We start from the raw sequence: 13,285 nt of genomic DNA on the forward strand, positions 1-13,285 counted from the left end.
AATATTATTTGCATAATAATTTGGTACACGGTGTATTTTACAGCCCACTAGCTGTAAAAGTTGGGTGGAACATTTCCGATGTCCTTTCTATAGTTTTTCACAATAATTTGTTGCAATTTTGACCCATTCCTCCTCACAGAACCAGTGAAAACTAGTCATATTTGGAGGTTTTCTTTTTAATCCTGCCCACAATTTCTTTTAAGGCTCAAGGTTTCCACTCAAAAACATTAAGCTTGTTATGCATAAGCCACTTTTTATTTTTATTTTTTATTGTCTTTACACTTGACACTTGACGCCTCCATTCCAGATGCAACAACCTCCATAAGCAGTTGACTCTTTTGTTTATTTGTCTTTTTCTTTATTTTAAGTCTTAATAAAAACAATTTCTCTGATTGATCAACATTGTTTAAAATTGCAAACTGCAGTCAGAGTTGCTCTATTTGTTGCAGAAAAGTGTTTAGTTGTTTGATCTTGTTTCAGATTAACTTGTCATTCTTGGATATTTAAGTATTTTTAAAATGGTTGTTTTTGATGAGGCTTAGATAGCTAAAAGAGTTTCAGTTTCACTTCAGATAAATTAATCCTTTAAAAAAAAGCAACCTACCTAATAAACTTCAAGAGTGCCTTCTTCACTCAGGCTAAAGGGTGAAAGCAAAGAACACAAATTAGCATAAGCAGAGGTGAAAACAAGGTATCAACTGTAACACTGTTCTTCCTGCAAAGTTACAAGCTACCACTTCCACTGTAGGAAATTTATAGTTGCCAGCACCATCATTACCCCATTCAACTTATACTAACCGTTTTCTGGTTTAGTATCAGAAAATATTTGCTCTCATGCTGTCCCCATTACCCTAATTAATCTTGACAGGATACAGGCGACATTTCCAGGTGTTAAATTAGTTTTTGCTTTGTATATGTGTGAAATGGAACGGCCTGGCAGTGTTTAATGATAATCCTGTAAATCAGCATCCATACATACGCAGCTGTTTTGACACATGATCAATACAGTGAGTAGTTTTCAGTACGGGCGTTGCTGAGGATGTGGCTTTAATTTTAAAATTATTTGTCAGCATGGTAAAGGTTACTTCAACCGTGACTCATATGCAGCTGAAAAAGTCATTTGATATTACTCATCCATAAAATAAAGGCTAGGTTATCACATTTATCTCTCAGACATATTAACAATCCTCAGTCTTTTCAGTAAAACACAATATAGAGTTATATTTCTAAGGGAGCAAGGTAAGGGCTTAAAAAAAATACTGGTGATTTGTGCATTTCCAAGGACGCTGTGAAAAACACACTGCTTTATATCTGCACAACTCAAGGATAACTGATCTGAAACCAAACAAGCACCTTCTTAGATTCTCCACATTTCTGATTCTGTTCAGTTAAGAGTTTCTAAATATTTCATTGAATCTCCCGTATGCTGCAACACAGAAAAATATAAAATACAACCCGCCCTCTGCCACATCCATTTAAATGAATCAAAAATAACGCAAAAATTGGTTAAAATATAGAGACAGAATTCAGGGATTTCATTGAGTGAAGATTTCAATTCAAATACACATTTGAACGAAAACTACCCGTCACCAAGACCTTTGATTTCCCTAAAATTACCCGACGATTACACATTTTCACTTCATTTTCTTTGCGTCATCAGGGTGGATTCACATGGAGTACCACTTCAAACTTGAATGTGACCCTGGTGACTCAGTCTCTGACATGATCTTTAAGTAACTGAGACTCTGTGACTCAGCCTCACCAATGTGCAATAAAACAACTTCCAGTGTGTATTAACGAAAACCACCCGCAGATTGTCATGATGTCTTTCTCCTGGATTCACAACCTTCTCCTCCCAGTAAAGATCAGACTCATTCAGATTCAAGGTTGAATTTGAGAACCTTGAAGTTGCTGCTGCTGCTGCTGCTGAATAAAACAAATTGAATCCCAACCTTCGATTTATAGAGACACACCTGCTTCTCCTTCCTTTGCAATGCCACTGTTTCACATTTGTTCTCTCTCTGCTCTCATTAGTAGTCAGGGAGTCTGCAGCAGCTTCTTGTCATGCTTGAAACTACCGATTACAAATTCGTGTACAGTAAAGTAGCTGTAGAATAAATAGTTGTATGAATACCACTGCAGTTTAATTACAGACACAGGCGAATCTGTGATGTAGAATTTTCCTTCAGAAACCCTCATCTGATCTCGTTTTGAATGGCTTTAATATATGGAAAACCAATAAATTTGCAGATAGTGCAGGTAGATTTGTTGGTGTGAAGTGTAATAACCTCTTTAATTTCAGATGTATGAGAAAAATTATGCTTAGCTTGATAAAAACCAATGCAGGGCAAATAGAAAGTACAGCATTGTGAGACAGTAGATCTGAATTTCATAATGTAAGAGGTTTATTCTATATCTACTAAAGTTACAGGCAAAAATTAATGGGATATTTTTATTTTCTTCTTGGATCTGGAAAATATTGACATGAAATTTCTTACGACTTTTCCAGGCACAATAAAATCCCTTAAAGCATAGAAATCACTTGTTCCTTCAAAAGGTACTGCCTAAAGTTACGTTAAGGCCACAATCATTTTCATCCATACATTATTTCAATAATTCACTTGAATTAAATAAAACCAAATTGTAATTGATGTTAATTTGCAAAAGTTTAACAGCATCCATGACTGTTCCAAATTTGAGTATAGATGCTAATATTTATGTTTTTTGTTTGTTTGTTTTGTTGTTTTTTTACCTTCAGGAAAATCCGAGTTGTAGATTTCACAGTGACCATTAGATGGCGGAAGTGCTTTAAAAATAATTTACACACAACAGGAAGGAGAAAGATGCGTTAAAAGTGCCGTTTTATTGCTTTAAACCAACTTTATCGTAATAGCAGAGAAAACAAATACTTTTAGAGAAATTCTACTTTGTGAACTGAATATTAGAGGCTACCGTAAAGCCCCAGTAGCGCACTGCAGAGGTTAATGATGCCAGAAGTAGCCTGGATCTGCAGCCATGAAAAGAGGTGGTGCGCAGAAAAACAGGCCTTGTAATTGCTGCCTGTCATTTTGGCTCTGAAATAGACTCAAAGGGAAGTCTTTATCCTCTGGGAACAAACTAGACCACCAGACAGAAGACAAATAATGACTGTTTTCATCCTTTGCTATACCACAATGTTGTAATATAGACATTTATAGAGAGAGAGAGTAAAAACAGCAGTCAATCCACAAACAGACAGCGGCGGGATCCTTCCTGCTCTGCTTTAAAACAGGTTGCATTTGCTGCTGCAAGTTCAACCACAGACTGAGGGTAACTCCTCCGTCTGAGAGGCTTTACAGGAGGTAACACAAATTTCACAATAGATCAGGTGTCACAACACACAATAAGGGTTAAGAGCTAAACATTTGATTAAGGAACATATTCAGATGTTTTGCATTGCAGATAGCATTTATTTCTAAATTAAAATTAAGTTAATTAAGAAATAAAGCTTAGATAAAGATTCTTGAGGTCAATTGTTCCACAAGTTTGTTGAATTGAGGACAGTAAACCTTTCTTTTTCAGCTGTGGGTTTGTAAATTGGTGCATTGCTCTCAATAAAATCAAGGTTGGGAAGCAGATAAATAACGTCTTTAACTCTGGGCTAAAACTACAAAATAATAATTTATTTTTGTGGATTTTCAATAGCTTTTCAGGATCTGTAAGATTTGTAATTTGTACGGATTTTAGAGACAAACTTGTCACTTTTATTGCCCTTTGCATTAGAGGTAATGTAGAGATAAATAGTTACATTTTTTCTGTTGTACAGCAAACCAGCATAGATAGACACTGAGATCACTGCGTTAATAAATTGTTAAAACGTATTAGTTTTATCACTGTGGAAGATTGTATATGTATGTCATTTACATGTACAGTCTGTGATAGTGTAATAGAAATCAACCCTTTTTGAATAATTCAGGATGTGAATGGTGATAAAACAAAGTAAAAACACACATTAATGCAGTTTTTATTATTTTAAATCACTGTGATTAGTGAGCTACCGTCCTTCTAAGAGTCCTGACCCCTGCTGCGCACCTCACTGGAAAAAATGTACATCGATGACGCATGTTGTTCACATGCGCCGTGTAACTTTTTATTCTGGTAGCACAACCGCAAGCACAGATTTAGGGTTTGGGGGGGTGGTAATACAGGTGGGCTGTCTGAGTTCACCGCAAAATTATATTTAGACTTCCTGCACCCTCGATACAAAACCCACCAACTCACACACACACACACACACACACTGCAGGAGCTACATGACAGTAGATGAGAATGAGATTCAGGCTTTGAGAAAGCAAGGTGATTCCCATCCCCATAACCACTTCAAAAACGAGCGAGTCTTCAAAGTTTTTCAGCAGGGGAACGAGGCTGCTCTTTAGTTACATTTAAAGACCAAACAGATGCGTCTGGGGAGGCAGTGTGGGAAGGCGGCGCTACCGCCGGTTTGCTACTTAGGATACAACATTTTAAAAGAGTTTTTAAAATGTCTAAAAAATCAAGGCAAAGCCTTTGCGGTTTATCCTTGTAGGGTCGCAAAGGGGCTTGAGCCTGTCTCCATGGTGATTTGTGGCGAGGCGGTGAACACCCTGGATGTTGTCCAGTATATGCACACAAACCCACCCCCCTACACACACACACGCACCTAAGGGCAATTTACAGAGATCAATTAAGAGAGAAGTCATGCATGCAAATGAAGCAGACGTAAAACTAGTTACATTTACTTAAGTAATTCTGAAAAAAGTGCTTCTGGAAGTAGTTTTATTGCGTCATATCTTGTACTATAGAAATATTACTTTGAAGTAACTCTACTCTGACAATGGAACCCTGCAAAACTTTTCTATTCTTATATAATTGGGAAGCATCAGTGAGCGCATATTGATCATGTTTTATAGCTAATTCAATGGGCGTACCTGGTAGAAACCTCTCAGGTAGACAATGAAACACACTGAATCAGAGGATCAAAACAGAACTCACTGAAGAAATTAACCAATTTACAGCAGGTTATCCTCTTGAATCATTGCTTCAGTCAGAATAATCAAGGTTACTTAAACAAGGAAGTCTTCTGCTGTAATGTTTTTGACAAGGAAATTATGAAATAATGTGCATCTTGCACCAAATTTATTTAGAAATGGATATCCATATTTTTTATATGTAAATAAAAATCTGAAAACTGTAGTGTTCATTTGTTCTCAACCCCTTTTATTCAAATATCCTTAAATAAAATGCAGTGCAACCAATCATCTTCAAAAGTAGCCTAATTAGAATGTTGAAACCGTGCACACCTGCTCCGTGAAAGCAACCGGTGTTTGTTAGAGAACAATAGTTCACTGTGACGAAACATCCCAGGTACAATCTGTCCTCAAGACCAGGACGAGTTACGCTCTCCACAGATCTCAACTTTAGGAATAGAAAGTAATTCCTGAAAATATGTAATTTTCCACAAGCTATGCAGGGGACACAGCAAAGCTGAACTTATTAACCGATGTGCAAAACAAACAACACTACACCCTAAACACACCACGCTTTTCAAGACAGTGAAGCTGACTGGAGATGAATGGAGGTAAATAAAGAACAATCCTGGAAAACACTCAGGTAAATAGCGCTCTGTAAAAAATTAAAAGAACATTTCAAATGATCAGTTTCTCTGATTTTACACTTTATAGGTGAATGTCTGAGTAAAATGAACATTGTTCTTTTATTCTATGAACTACTGACAACATGCCTCTGAAATTTCAAGCAAAGATTTAGTATTTATTTGCTTAAAATGAGAAATGGTCAAAATAACAAAAAAGACGCAGTGCTTTCAGACCTCAAATAATGCAAAGAAAGCAAGTCTACATTCATCTAGAAACAACAATGCATGTAAACTGTGAACTCAGAAATCAATATTTTGTGGAATAACCAGGAAGTTATTGATGGGGCTCTTACGTTTTGTCAGATATATATATACAGTACAGACCAAAAGTTTGGACACAACTGTGTGTCCAAACTTTTGGTAGACTGAGAAACAGTTTCTTCCCCACAGCCGTCAGAGCCATTACTCCCTGCCGCCCCCCCGTCCCACACATATCATAACCTCGCAGTCATACATACATATCCCCCACCCCCACATAGCCATATTGTTCTGCACTTTGCACTGTCACATCATCTGTACTTTGCCATAATTGGACCTGCTGCTACTTCTTTGGTGTGGTTGAGTGCCTTTAGTTAATTTAGTTGTATATATTGTTATTATTATTATTGTGTGTTTGCTTATTTTTACTGTATATATTTGACCTTTTGCACGGGAGCTGCAATGGAAATTTCGTTGAATTCTGTTCAATGACAATAAATGCTATCTAATCTAATCTAATCTAATCTAATCTAAAACAATATATATATATATATATATATATATATATATATATATATATATATATATATATATATATATATATATATATATATATATATACCATATTTAGGTGTTGCGCTTTGTGTACTACTGTTTTCTATTAACTTCTCTTGCTATATGCAAATGAGAAGTCTCAATTTTATGCAAATGTAATGAACAATAAAACATCTTGTAATAGATGTGACTCTCTCAGCACTCTGTTGTTTCCTTTTTTAAGTGATTCATAAAAAAAAAAGCCATTCTAAAAAAGTCCCTACTGTTGCCCTTTGAGCCTCCACACTGGATATGATACATCCTCTGTGTGAGTTTCATTTATCACGGTACAGTTTCCTTTTTACTTGACTGATCTGCAAGGCGCATGGCTCTGGAGCTCTAACTCTCTATCCCTGGTCACCGCCAGATGGTTTCTGGGTCGGGAAACAGCTGAGTCATGAGTTTATTAATTCTGTTTCGACTGAAAATGCTTTTGCATCTGACAGGTAAGCTGGTGGCAGATATCCCTCAATCCGCTTTCACTGCCCACCTCTGCGCAGATATGCCCAGAGGAGGAGGAGGAGGAGGAGGAGGAGCCCACCTCTCTCCGACAGGCACTGCTTTGGTCCTATCGGACCTCGGCCGGACCCCTCCCCGTGTGCCCTGCCCACCCTGGCGGTCTCTTCTCCCAGCCCTGCCAGAGCCAATCCGGCGACCGGGTGTAATAAGTAGGACAAGCCGCTTCCTGGTTCTCAGAAAGGAGGAGCTGGGAGACAAAGTGGGCGAGCGGAGGCAGAGCACCGTGGGGGGGTCAGAGCGCCAGAGAGCCGGCGGTCCGCAGAGACAGCAGGACAGGAGGCAAGACAGAGGACATTTGGTGAGGAATTAAGCCCCTACCGTGCGTTGACGTGAGGACGGAGTCTACATTTAAGAAGACAAGCGCTGGGAGGATTTAAAAAGGGGGAATTTAAAGCTCTAAGAAGTCGTCAGGGTGGGACGGAATAATCCAGGAAGTGTCGGTCAGGTGGGAGGCGGCGAGTTGGGGACAGGTGACACACCGGCGCTCAGGTAACCGCTTCTCCTGGTTCCTCTCGAAATGACACAAAACTACAAGATATAATCATTAAAAATGAGTTATCAGTCCGCTTTAGTCGTAGCGAAAACAAACCTTCCTCCCCACTTCTTCTTTAGCAGGGTGACAAAAGTAACTGTCCTTCTCACTGATAAATTCTGTCGACATCATTTTTTTCATTTTCACCTTCTAAACTAAAGGAAATTTAAATATTTCTGCTGGTGAGGCTGTGAGAGATGAGCGCTTCGCGTTCAGGTGAGACAGGAGAGGAGCGGGGTCGGCGGGTACATTTCTGAACACCGGGCTGCTAATTATAGCCGAGAACACCGGCTGACATCCAAAACCTAACCTGCTCTCACGCACATCCACCTGGACGTGCGCAGTCCACCAGATATGTATGGCAAGCCATTAGTGGCAAATTTTGGCACTTTCCCAACAAATGATGCAAAAATATATTTTAAAACCTATTCTTTATAACATTTTGATGCTTTTAAAAAAAAATCCTGTCATTGAATGGCTTTTTAAACCTGAGTTTAGACCACTTTACCTGCTGTTTCTGAATTGCGAAAAAGTGGTATTCCATAATGAATTTGAACAACTTTTAATAAGTCAAGATGCTGTAATAGTTTATGGATTTCCCACCTGAAAACCTTCCAGAATGCCCTGTTTTTTTTTCCAGCAAATGATGTTTTGAACACTTGTTATGACTGGCAAAAGACATGTTTGATATGGTCATTGAATTCCTGCTTATAAGCCAGTAGTTGAGTAAGTTTAGATGGTTTAAAAGTCATCAGAGATCTCATCGGAAGAGTCGGGATACCATAAACGTTGGTGGGGAAACTCTGGGATGCAGTATTTTGTGCCAGTGAACGTTGTTTTCTAAAACCTGTTTATGACCGGTAAAGTAACTTGATGTTTTATTTGATCACTGAGGTTTGATTTTCCACCGAGCAATAGTTGTTGTTTTTTTCTGAACGGTGTTCAGTGAACACAAACCTGATGTTATTTCATATAGTGCATGCAGCTGGAGACCCAACCTAACTCCTTCCGGGTTGTACATAATGTTCTTTCCGGTTGGTTCATGCACAAACCTTTCCAATTCTCTTCCAGTTTATAAGAAGAATATATAACTTAGTATAGTTTGTGTTTAAGGTGAAGTAAAGGTTAGAAGTTAGTAGTTATGAATAGAAAAAATAACTACGAACGCTGGAGTCTAAGTAAATTGCTAACTTTGATTGCTAACTTTGCATCCTGCTTCCCAATCAGGACACTTGACCTGAAAACCCGTCTGTGTTGAATTTTATCAGCTGCACCTGCCCTTTGCAGTAGACCAGGGATTAATGTGAGCACCACAACAAGACTCCCATTGAAAGGGTGGTGCCAGAGACATTGCCCTTAAAGAAAACCGTGAGTCAGGTCATTGGCATTTGAAGAAAAAAATTATGATTTCTGTTTTGTAAGAAAGTTATCTCTCAGGGATTTTCTGTCAAATAATTAGTTTATTCCTTTTTTCACTTCTTTTTTGCTGCTGGACAATATACAAGTCATCACAATTGTGTGTCTCCTAGCGAAGCGCTGTTTTAACTCTTCCAGAATTAGTGGAATAGATGTGTCTCTATCTTTGTCCGTGTTATTTGTATTCATTTATTTAATAACGACCTTTACATAATTTTTTTAGCTGATAGGTTGGCTAATATTTGTCCATGTTGGCTTGCCATAGGTGTGCTGGATTTAGCATTCTGTGCCAATAAAAGATCTCCCAACAGTGGTCTGTTAATCATCATCATCATCATCATTATCATCATCATCCCCAAGGCGCACCCAGTGTTTTATTTTAATCCTGACCCGATCCTGTGTTACAGCAGGATACATGCTCAGGCTGTAATGTTAGGTTAAGGCTTCTGCCTGCCACACTGGGTGGGGAGATGACTGTCAAACCAGTGGGCTTGTGTATGTGTGTGTGTGTGTGTGTGTGCGGGCGGGCGTGTGTTCATTATAGAGGTAGATGTGTTGCTGACTCGCCCCTCTGACAGACCGGCCTGACTAGCTCAACTCGTTTGGGTTTGGTTTCCTCATCTTGGCCGCAGCCTGTTGTTTAAATCTTTAGGTCTTCACGCTGGGAAATTATCGCTTCCACTTGTGAGTAAAACTGAAATTTGGAAAGGGGAAAAAACAAAGAAATCACCATTCATTATCATGTGGCAGGACTTTTCAGAACCGACACACGCTGCGGATTTTCCAACAAATTCTTAACACTAGCTTTGTTAACCCAGCAAACATTTATGTGCAACCCAACTAGACGGTTGTGTTTCATCCCTCACCTCCGGTGTCCTGAAATGACTCCGTCACGATTTGCTGTCTGCAGGCCTACTTGCTTCACACATTTATTTACACTTCATCTGCATAAGGCTTTGGCCAGAATGAGACTCTCACAGTATGAAAACCTGGAGAAAAAATTAAAGATTCACTGATCAGAATTGTCTCTTATCGTTGATCTGCATGTCAAATACTGAAAAATCTGACTTTTTTTCCTGTTCACTAAATGTATTAAAACTAAAAACGCCAACAAAAGTGAACGAAACATTATGTAGTTTGATAAAAGCAAATCAAGTTTTAATGCATAAACAACGTTACTTCATTTTCTATTGGATTTTAAACTACTGCCTCTAAGAAAAAAGCTGCAGCAAAGTTTTTCCTCTTTCTATATGTTATAGCCCTGAGGAAATCTGAGTTGTCAGATCAGACTGTAAAAAGAAAAAGTTGCCATCAGCCAGGATAAACTCGATCCTTGCATCAGCCAGTAAAATAAAAATACATTTAATTTTACGACAATTGCACGATTGTGAGGAAAGGCTGATTTGCACCTGTAGCAGACGTTAGGTTGTACAGGCGTATAAATAAGAACAGCATTATTCATGTTGCTGCTAAAATAAATTATTAATAATTACGGTTATATGAATGTTATCTTTGACATTTATTATTGTTATTTTAGTTTCGCAACATAGACTTGAACAGAAATATAGGCTAAACAACCAATGAACTCAGCAGAAATAAGCAAAAAGGTTTGAGGCAAAATATTATTCTTTTTTTTTTTTTAGCAATACAAGTTTAACAAGATGATGTTAAATTAAATAGACAAAGTGTTAGCTTAGGCAACTAGCCTGCAGTTGGCTACTCATATTCAAAGATCTCACCTCCTTTTTCCAACATCGTTACTACAGTCAATTTACAAAACTCTTAATTTGCACTTTGACCCAGCAGCACTTTGTAGATCCTTTCTAATTAAGGTTGTTTAGATGTGTTTTTATGTGTAACATGTATTTTACTCTGACTTTACTGATATCATGCTTCGCTATGCCTGTAAAAACTAATCTCCTCTTTAGTGGAAACTAAAAACTCTTGGAATAAAAAAGCTTTCTGAATTATAGTTTTGTTTTTTTTGTACAAAAACAAACAGATTACTGTAATTTGAGTGGAGCTCCTTTAGTTTCCACACAATGACGTTCTGTCTTGTTCCAAGTAGCTGAATTTGTCATTTTTTGTGAGTGAGAGAAGAGTGCAGCGCCCCTCTTCAGGCAGTTAATGACAAGTGAGGGAGGAGCAATACTGCCGTACTCCATGCTCTGCATAGCCAAATAAAACCCTTATTCTGCCTTTTTTCAGTTGTGACACCATATCTTTTTAGGTCAGAACCCTGTAAGCCTTGATACCAGTAACTGGTCTGTGCCTAATCTGTATAATCTTGCTCGTCTTTCATTTCGATGTTTTTTTTTCCGAGATTTGTAAACATCAGGAAAATACAAATGCTGACCACAGGCCAGCAGCTCGGTGTGGTGTGCAATAATCATGTTCATCTGTGAGACGTGCGTCTGTGTGGGCTTTCCTGACCCAACCTGCTGCAGGAGGGCTTCTTAGAGAAAGAAGTCAAAAGAGGAAGCAGCTGGTTTCTATCAGTTTTTTCTGTTCTTTAAGAGCCACCCTTCATGCTCCAGATTAATGTGATATATCATATGATAGTGTGTGGGTGTGCATGTGAATCTATTTGCATCTTTGCAAACTTCAACATGTTTCATTTCTAGCTTTTGTGACATAATGTCTCTGTTAGGAAAGACACTCAATTTGCACCAGTTCTGGATAATCGACATTTGTTATTATTTTGCTTCCCTTTAGGTTCATGATCTCTGGCCTCTCAGAAAAGGACAAAGGAGGAAGGGACAGCAGTGTGAGAGACTGACAGCAGGCAGCATCGTCTCCTGGGTTTATGGACTGGAGGTAAGAATATTTTCAAGGATTTAAATTCTGCCTTTTTGGCAGTTTTTGTAAAACTCTTCGTCTTTGGTGAGGTTTGGGGACGTTTAGTGGGGTAAATATTACTCCCCCAGGCTTTGAACGAAATGTCATACTCATGTTTATAACCTTTTTGACATGACTGCATGGTGGTTTTGTGGCCACATGACACATCAGGAGTGAAATAAGCATTGAACTTGTGATATGTCATGGGAGTTCATTTTTCCCAGCATAAAAAGCTTAATTACAACATGTTTCCACTTTATCGCCACCTGCTTTCTCAAAATAAAGATGAAGGATACAATAATTGAGGATGTTTTGTTTTTGTCTCAATGGGAGAAGAAAAATTGCCCAATGATTCAAATCCAAAAAGACAAATTCCAAGAAACCTGCCTCCTCCACTGAGGCAGGACTTTTTAAATAATAGGGAACTCCCGTCATTTCCCGTTTCTTCTTTTCTTTTCCTTGGAATCAGTTTCTAGTTGATGCTCATACAGTTTAGTATAACTGGAGTTGAAATGCAGGGATAAATTGTTAAATTTGCGGCTAAATAGAGCTTTCAGTGCTTTTTTTTGTTCACTTGTGGAAAGCCATTACGATCTTTTATGAGCTCGATCTCCACTCACTTGTCCAAAGTTTAATGTTGTAGTTTTGTGGTTATGTCAAATGTACTTTGAATTGTAAACAGTCCGAATATAAAGAAAACTCGGTATTCTCATGCAGAGTCTCATCAAAACCAGCATGTTTCCAGTATGACTGCTGCTGACGGTCTTACCGGGGTGGTTTCTTTGGCGTCACCTTTTAATTAAACATTTATCGTCACTTATGTTCTGCCTGCGCATTCATAAAGTTTTGATTGAAAGCTGAGGGTTGCGGTCGACCTTCAAGGATGAATACATCTGAGAAAATGATCACAGCTGAATAAACAGCATGAACAAGCTGACAAAAAACTAAAAACACATCCAGATGGATGGATGTAAAGGAATTTTTCAATTGGGGGTATTTAATTTTTGACATTTAAACATTACATGAAGCTTAAGTTTTAAAGCTTTTCTAGTCTAAAATTGACTTCTCTATAGTAAGATGCTTGTTTTAGATGATATCCTTCTGATGGTGCTTTCTATACTGACTGAAAAGTCAAAATATTCAATTTGTAGTTCAGAAAAAAATCAACTGGATCATCTTCTAAGGCTAGAAGACCAACTTCAAAAATCAAAGGTTGCTGAGCAGGCCTAAAATCAAAATCCAATATGGCTTCTCCTTGTACAAATTTAGAAATAAATGCACTGACATTGAACTGTAGCCTATTAAATCACCGTCTGATGGTTAACATGTTGAGTTTGGATGCATAAAAAGGAGAGAAAAACATTATTTGAACACACCGATTAACAAGTCCAATCAGATCCCACCAGCTCCGGCTCCAGACGAGTTCAAAAGGGGCATCGACTTATTTTGGGGGGCGGAAAATTAATCTACGTAGCTGAACATAGACAACAACATCAGTAGCCTACAGGCTACTTGTT

General features: G+C 38.2%; 1 protein-coding gene across 2 annotated transcripts in view; it reads left to right on the forward strand.

Annotated features, from left to right (window-relative positions):
* The first annotated feature begins 7,088 nt into the window (after positions 1-7,088).
* Positions 7,089-13,285, forward strand: part of LOC102224477 (zinc finger and BTB domain-containing protein 7B-like) — a 29,212-nt gene continuing 23,015 nt past the window's right edge. Inside the window, exons 1-2 of one of the 2 annotated variants that reach the window (XM_023330791.1) lie at positions 7,089-7,280; positions 11,646-11,747. The gene's annotated coding sequence lies outside the window, so the exon portion shown is untranslated. Of the gene's footprint in view, positions 7,472-11,645; positions 11,748-13,285 lie in introns of both variants that reach the window. The other variant, XM_023330792.1, reaches the window with a different exon arrangement.

The sequence above is a fragment of the Xiphophorus maculatus genome, chromosome 3 (genome assembly GCF_002775205.1).
Source record: "Xiphophorus maculatus strain JP 163 A chromosome 3, X_maculatus-5.0-male, whole genome shotgun sequence".
NCBI classification, from domain to species: domain Eukaryota; kingdom Metazoa; phylum Chordata; class Actinopteri; order Cyprinodontiformes; family Poeciliidae; genus Xiphophorus; species Xiphophorus maculatus.